We start from the raw sequence: 8594 nt of genomic DNA on the forward strand, positions 1-8594 counted from the left end.
AAAAAAATCAAAATCCAATTGAGTTTATTTCGACTATAAAAAAGTCACAATATAATATTAGTAATAGTAAGACAAATTCACATATTCTTTATGACTTATCGTACTTATCACAGGCATATGTATTTTACAAATTATCACAACCCCAAGTTATTAACTTGTACAAATTCAAATCATTTCTTCAATAACAAGGAATCCCTTTTTTCTTAAGCATAAAATAAAGGATTCTTTTGAAACACAAGGAATAGTTCATTCTAAACTAAAGGACAACAAACTTTCGAGTTCTGAAATGAATCAATGGAAAAATTGGTTAAGACGGCATTATGAATACGATTTATCTCAGATCAGATGGTCTAGATTAATACCACAACAATGGCAGAATAGAGTTTATCAACGTCGTATGGTTAAAAGGAAAAATTTCAGCAAATGGAATTTATATGAAAAAGACCAATTAATTGATTCCAAAAAAGAAAATATTTTGGAAGTCTATTCATTATTGAATCAAAAAGATAATTTTCAAAAATACTATAAATATGATCTTTTATCATATAAATCTATCAATTCTAAAAATAAAAAGGACTCATTTATTTCTAGATCGCTGTTTGAAGGAAATAAGAATCAAGAGATTTCTTATAATTACAACACATATAAGGAACTTTTTTTGATATGCTGAGGAGTATCCCTATCAATAATTATCTAGGAAAGGGAATATTCTATATATGGAAAAAAACTCCCAATAGGAAATATTTGGATTGGAAAATTATCAATTTCAATCTCAAACAAAAAGTCGATATTGGGGCCTAGATCACGATCGATGCCAATAGTAATAAAAATACTCAGATTGTTACTAATAATTATCAAATAATTGATCAAAAAAATAATTTTTATCTTATGATTCCAGAAATGAATTTACCGAACTCCCCAAAAGTCTTTTTTTGATTGGATGGGGATGAATGAAAAAAATACTAAAGCATCCCATATTGAATCTGGAACTTTGGTTCTTCCCAGAATTTTTGTTACATTATAATACATATAAAACAAAATCTTGGTTTATACCAAGCAAATTACTTCTTTTAAATTTGAATAGAAATGAAAATAGTAATGAAAATCAAAATCAAAAGATTAATTAAAAGCAAAAGGGAAGTTTTTTGATACCATTAAATAAAAAAATAAAGAATTAGAATTAAGAAGAAAAAACCACAAGCTAAGGGGATCTTGGATCCGTTTTTCAAACCAACAAAAAGATATTAAAGAAGATTATGCGAGATCGGACATGAAAAAAAGGTAAAAAGAAAAAACAATGCAAAAGTAACATGGAAGCAAACTAGATTTGTTCCTGAAACGTTATTTGCTTTTTCAATTGAGATGGGACGATACTTTGAATCAAAGAACGATCAATGATATTAAGGTATATTGTTTCCTACTTAGTCTAATAGATCCAAGAAAAATTTCTATATCCTCGAGTCAAAGGGGAGAAATGAGTTTGGATATGATGCTGATTCAGAAGAATTTAACTCTTCTAGAATTGGTGAAAAGGGGAATATTGATTATCGAACCCATTCGTTTGTATGTAAAAAATGATGGACAGTTTATTATGTATCAAACCATCAGTATTTTGTTGGTTCATAAGAGTAAGCACCAAACTAATCAAAGATACCGAGAGCAAAGATATGTTGCTAAGAATAATTTTGATGAATCTATTCCACCACATGAAAGAATAACAAGAAATAGAGACAAAAATCATTTGGATTTGCTTGTTCCTGAAAATATTTTCTCATTTAGGCATTGTTGAAAATTAAGAATTCTAATTTGTATCAATTTAAAGAATAGGAGTGATGTAGACAGAAATCCTGTATTTTGGAACAAAAAGAATAGCAGCCAAGTTCTAGGTGACAGTAATCACCTTGATAGAGAGATAAATCAATTAATGAAATTGAAGTTCTTTCTTTGGCCTAATTATCGATTAGAAGATTTAGCATGTATGAATCGCTATTGGTTTGATACCAATAATGGCAGCTGTTTCAGTATGTTAAGGATACATTTGTATCCATTATTGAAAATTCGTTGATAGTACATTTTTCCTATATATCCTCTACTATATAGGATATATGAAAGCAAATAAATACATATATCACACATCTTGTCTTACATTTCATTCTAAATATCCAATACTAAATGAATAATGTATCAATTCGATCTAGAAATGAATCAACAGAACCCTCTTCATTTTAGGTCTAAATTCTTCGCTTTTGTGAATACGAAAATGTGCCAATCCTTTTCTCTCCCTATCTAAATCTAATTTTCAATTGGATTGATTCATTTGAATTCATAAAATTAGGAGTTCATAAAGAAATTTGAATTAGATTATTGTATATACCACATTAAAATAAATGACATTATTATTACTGATCGGTAAAATCCATATCTGTAAAAAGGGAGAGGAGGCTTTTTTTTATGGTAAGAAATTCATTCATTTCGGTTATTTCTCAAAAAGAAAATGAAGAAAACAGAGGGTCTGTTGAATTTCAAGTATTCAGTTTCACCACTAAGATAAGGAGACTTACTTCACATTTGGAATTGCACAAAAAAGACTATTCATCTCAGAGAGGTTTGCGAAAAATTTTGGGAAAACGTCAACGATTACTGGCTTATTTGTCAAAAAAAAATAGAGTACGTTATAAAGAATTAATTGATCGGTTGGATATTCGAGAGATAAAAACTCGTTAATTTAAAGAGTGATATCATTTAAACTTATGCGTTTCAATTTTGATGAACTTCTTTTTACTTTCAGCAATTCATGGAAGAATGACTCGGTAAAAAACTTATGATTGCACCAACTACAAGAAAAGACCTCATGATAGTCAATATGGGTCCTCACCACCCATCAATGCATGGTGTTCTTCGACTTATCGTTACTCTCAATGGTGAAGATGTTATCGACTATGAACCAATATTGAGTTACTTACACAGAGGAATGGAGAAAATTACGAAAAATTGAATAATTATACAATATTTGCCTTATGTAACACGTTGGGATTATTTAGCTACTATGTTCACAAAAGCAATAAACATAAATGGACCCGAACAAGTAGGCAATATTCAAGCACCTAAAAGGGCTAGCTATATCAGAGCCATTATGTTGGAGTTGAGTCGTATAGCTTCCCATTTGTTATGGCTTGGTCCTTTTATGGCAGATATTGGGGCACAAACCCCTTTCTTCTATATTTTTTGAGAACAAGAATTGATATATGACCTATTCAAAGCTACCACTGGTATGCAAATGATGCATAATTATTTTCATATTGGAGGAATATCTGCTAATCTACCTCATGGATGGATAGATAAATGTTTGGATTTTTGCGATTATTTTTTAACAGGGGTTGCTGAATATTAAAAGCTTATTACATGGAATCCTATTTTTTTAGAATGAGTTGAGGGCATAGGCATTATTGGAGGAGAAGAAGTACTAAATTGGGGTTTATCAGGACCAATGCTATGAGCTTCCGGAATACAATGGGACCTTCGTAAAGTTGATCATTATGAGTGTTATGACGAATTTGATTGGGAGGTTCAATGGCAAAAAGAAGGAAATTCTTTAGCTCATTATTTAGAACGAATTGGTGAAATGACAGAATCCATAAAAATTATCCAACAAGCTCTGGAAAGAATTCCAGGTGGGGCCCTTTGAGAATTTAGAAATCCGACGCTTTGATAGAGTAAATAATACTGAATGGAATGATTTTGAATATCGGTTTATTAGTAAAAAACCTTCACCAACTTTTGAATTGTCCAAACAAGAAGTTTATGTAAGAGTCGAAGCACCAAAAGGAGAATTGGGAATTTTTCTGATAGGAGATCAGAGTGTTTTCCTTGGAGATGGAAAATTTGCCCACCGAGTTTTATCAACTTGCAAATTCTGCCTCAGTTAGTTAAAAGAATGAAATTGGCTGATATTATGACGATACTAGGTAGTATAGATATCATTATGGGACAAGTTGATCGTTGAAATGATAATTGATAATACAACAGAACTACAAGCAATCCATTCATTTTCCAAATTAGAATTCTTAAAAGAAGTCTATGGGATCATATGGGTGCTTGTCCCTATTTTGAGTCTTGTATTAGGAATCACACTACGTGTACTAGTAATTGTTTGGTTAGAAAGAGAAATATTTGCATGGGTGCAACAACGTATTGGACTTGAATACGTTGGCCCCTTAGGAATTCTCCAAGCTCTAGTAGATGGGGTAAAACTACTTTTCAAAGAGAATATTTTTCCTCGAGAGGGGATACTCATTTATTTAGTATCAGACCATCCATAGCAGTCATATCCATTTTACTAAGTTATTCAGTAAGTCCTTTTGGTTATCGCCTTATTCTAATTTATCTTAGTATTGGTGTTTTTTATGGATTGATGTTTCAAGTCTTGCTCCCGTTGGACTTCTTATGTTAGGATATGGATCAAATAATGAATATTCCTTTTTAGGTGGTTTAAGAGCTACTGCTCAATTAATTAGTTATGAAATACCATTAACTCTATGTGTATTATCAATATCTCTACGTGTGATTTGGTGAGACATAAAATTTTCCCTATTTCTTTTCTTTCCAGTAAGAAAGTTAAATTAGTTGAATATATATTTTTTCTTTTTTTATTCAGAATTCGGGTTGATGAACTAAACTAGATAGTTATATGAGTGAAATAAAACGGTTCTTGAATTTGTAGTTAAAGGGATTGAATCTCATTTCCTATGTACAAGAATGAAATGAAAGTAAATATAAACAAAGCAGTCGAGACTGTTTACCCCAAGATTGGTTGATTGGGCATCATGGCTTGAAATGGGTTCAAAAGATCAACTGTATGGAGTTTTTACTATCTATTAACATAGATGTATTACCATAATGGAAGGTTAACAAAAATGAGTGGATGGTTAGGAAGACCAAGATACGTAAAGGATTAGTAATGGAGATTCTGTAAATTATCCAACAGGATGTACCTAAAAGGAATTCAAATTGGGGCTTTAAGTTAGTAGAAACAAGTAAGAATTGCTTCCCATGATTTTGATCCAGAGTATCCTATCCACTGATTAAGTAAATAAGTATCAAGAACGAAGTAATCTTTTACTTTGATAATGTCCCCCTTTTTTGAGAAAGGAGAATAGGAACGAAATAAACTCGAAAGAACATAATTGCAAAAAATAGGTCTTTTTTTATTCTTTCTTTCCTATATACCCATTATATTTAGAGAGATAGAATTCTTGTCATGATGCATGAACTAATGCAATGTCTAATTCTTTTTTGTAATGGAAAATGATAGGTTGAAATAGCTATGTGATATTCCTCTAAAAAAACTCTTTTTTTATTCAAGGATAAAGTTATTAATCAACAAAGAAAAATGAAAATGCTTAAAAGATGAGATCAATTCAGAAGCACTTTTATTTATTAGAAATGTATATTTTTTAGAAATAGCAGACATAATTCCATTGGTCTACCTTAGGATAAGAGTTTAACTATCCTATAAACATATCAAGATAAAAATGTCGAAAGGTACCTAGATTTATTTGTGCCTCTGAGGAGCCGTATGAGGTGAGACTTTACCGAGACTGAGAATGGACCAATTATTAAATCTTCGATGGAAATTTCTTTTACCTATTTCTCTAGGTAATCTATTATTAGTAACTTTATTCCAACTTCTTTCACTGTAAAGGGATATAATATACTATATTCACAACTTGTCTCAAACAAGAGAAAGAAACAAGTATAAAATTATTTATAGACTTTTACGATATGTTTCCTATGGTAACTGAGTTCATGAATTATGGTCAACAAACAATACGAGCTGCAAGGTACATTGGTCAAGGTTTCATGATTACCTTGTCCTATGTGAATCGTTTACCTGTAACTATTCAATACCCGTACGAAAAATTGATCACATCGAAACTTTTTCGAGGATGAACCCGCTTTGAATTTGATAAATGCATTACTTGTGAAGTATGTGTTCGTGTATGTCCTATAGATTTACCCCTTGTTGATTGGAAATTGGAAACGGATATTCAAAAGAAACGATTACTTAATTACAGTATTGATTTTGGAATCTATATATTTTTGTGGTAATTGCGTTGAGTATTGTCCAACAAATTGTTTATCAATGACTGAAGAATATGAACTTCCTACTTATAATCGTCATGAATTGAATTATAATCAAATTACTTTAGGTTGGTTATCGGTGTCAACAATTGACGATTACATAATTCGAACAATTTCAAATTCACCTCAAATACAAAATGGAAAAAATCCTTGATTCAAAAACCATTCCATCATTTATGGATCCAAAAGAATGAGGTTTTTTGCTTGGTCAATAGGTTGGTTGGCTAGAATCATGGCTTAATTTGGATTGAAAATCGATTTCTATTCAACTAATGATTTCAAAATAGAGAGTTTCAAACTCCTCTTTCGGATAAAGAATAAGGGTAGTCCCATAACTGTATCTACATCAATCTACATCATACCTATTCCAATTTAATTCAATTAAGAAGTATCCTTAAAGATAACTTCTTTTTTCTCGGTCAGGTGAACAAAGTCATGACATATTTTGATTTATCTATTTTTTTTATATAAATTCAAATGGGTTTACCTGGACCTTTACATGATTTTCTTTATGTCTTTCTGGGATCGGGTCGTATATTAGGAAGTCTAGGAGTAGTATTACTTCCCAATCCAATTTATTTGGCCTTTTCGTTGGGATTGGTTCTTTTTTGTATATCCTTATTCTACAATCTATCAAACTCATATTTTGTATCTACTACGCAGCTCCTTATTTATGTGGGAGCTATAAATATTTAATAATTTTTGCTGTAATGTTCATGAGTGGTTCATAATATTACAAAGATTTTCATCTTTGGACCGTTGGGGATGGAGTTACTTCAATAGTTTTGTACAAGTCTTTTTATTTCACTAATTACTACTCCAAATATGTCATGGTACGGGATTATTTGGACTACAAAATCAAATCAAATAATAGAGCAAGATTTGATAAGTAATAGACAACAAATTGGAATTCATTTATCAAAGGATTTTTTTCTTCCATTTGAACTCATTTCAATAATTCTTTTAGTCGCCTTAATAGGTGCAATTGCTATAGCTCGTCAATAATAAATCTTTAAAACTAGGAATTCCATTCAAATAAAATCAACGGAAATGAATGTTATAATCCTTTAATTTGAATTCCTGTCTAAAATAGAAATGCTTTAGCTTTATGTAGATCTATTACCAATATATTCCCTGCTGTTAGAATCGAATCACTTGAATTATTGTTCGTATTGAAATGAATTGAGATTGATAAGGAGTTGGTTAATGATGCTTGAACATGTACTTGTTTTGAGTGCCTATTTATTTTCCATCGGTATCTATGGATTGATCACAAGTCGAAATATGGTTAGAGCCCTTATGTGTCTTGAACTTATATTAAATTCAATTAATATAAATTTGTAACATTTTCTAGTTTTTTTGATAATCGTCAATTAAGAGGGGATATTTTCTCCATTTTTGTTATAGCTATTGCAGCCGCTGAAGCAGCTATTGGACCAGCTATTGTTTCATCAATTTAGCGTAAAAGAAAATCAACTCGTATTAACCAATCCAATTTGTTGAATAAATAGTATTAATTATATAAATAGAAATTCAAATATTCTGAAATTATTCTGAAATTAATTTGAATTAGCAGGTTTGCTACGTGTAAGGTAGGATTGTGGTTGCAAAAACATAAGAAATCAAAGTATTTTGGCCCCCTCTCATAAACTAATCTGCAAGTAAATTGATTCTAATCGCTCATTGATTCGTCTAGTATCTAAATATATGATTCATTTATAAGTTTACTATATCAAAAATTTATGACGAAAAAAATGTATGCAACTAATGTCACATTCAGTAAGGATTTATGATAGATGTATAGGATGTACTCAATGTGTCCGAGCAAGTCCCAAGTCTATCTTGTCTTTACCACGAATCATTTTCCTGGGTTAACAATAATTGTTATTTTGCCAATATCTGTGGGTTTCTTAATTTTCTTTCTTCCACATAGAGGAAATTGAGTAACTCGTTGGTATACTATATGTACATGTATTTTAGAACTTCTTGTAACAACTTACGCATTTTGTTATCATTTCCAATCGGGCGATCCATTAATCCAACTAGTGGAGGATTCTAAATGGATCGATTTTTTTTTTATTTCCATTGGAGATTGGGAATAGATGGGCTTTTTATAGGACCCATTTTACTAACAGGATTCATCACTACTTTAGTGGCTAGGCCAGTTACTCGGGATTCTTGACTATTTCATTTCTTCATGTTAGCAATGTACAGTGGTCAAATAGGATTATTTTCTTGTCGGGACCTTTTATTTTTTTCCTCATGTGGGAGTTAGAATTAATTCTTTTTTATCTACTTCTATCAATGTGGGGAGGAAAAAAATGTCTGTACTCAACTACCAAATTTATTTTGTACACAGTAGGGGTTCTGTTTTTCTTTTAATGGGAGTTCTGGGTATCGGTTTATATGGTTCTAATGAACCAACATTAAGTTTAGAAATATTAGTCAATCAG

Source organism: Olea europaea, chromosome 19 (genome assembly GCF_002742605.1).
Source record: "Olea europaea var. sylvestris chromosome 19, O_europaea_v1, whole genome shotgun sequence".
Taxonomy (NCBI): Eukaryota; Viridiplantae; Streptophyta; class Magnoliopsida; order Lamiales; family Oleaceae; genus Olea; species Olea europaea.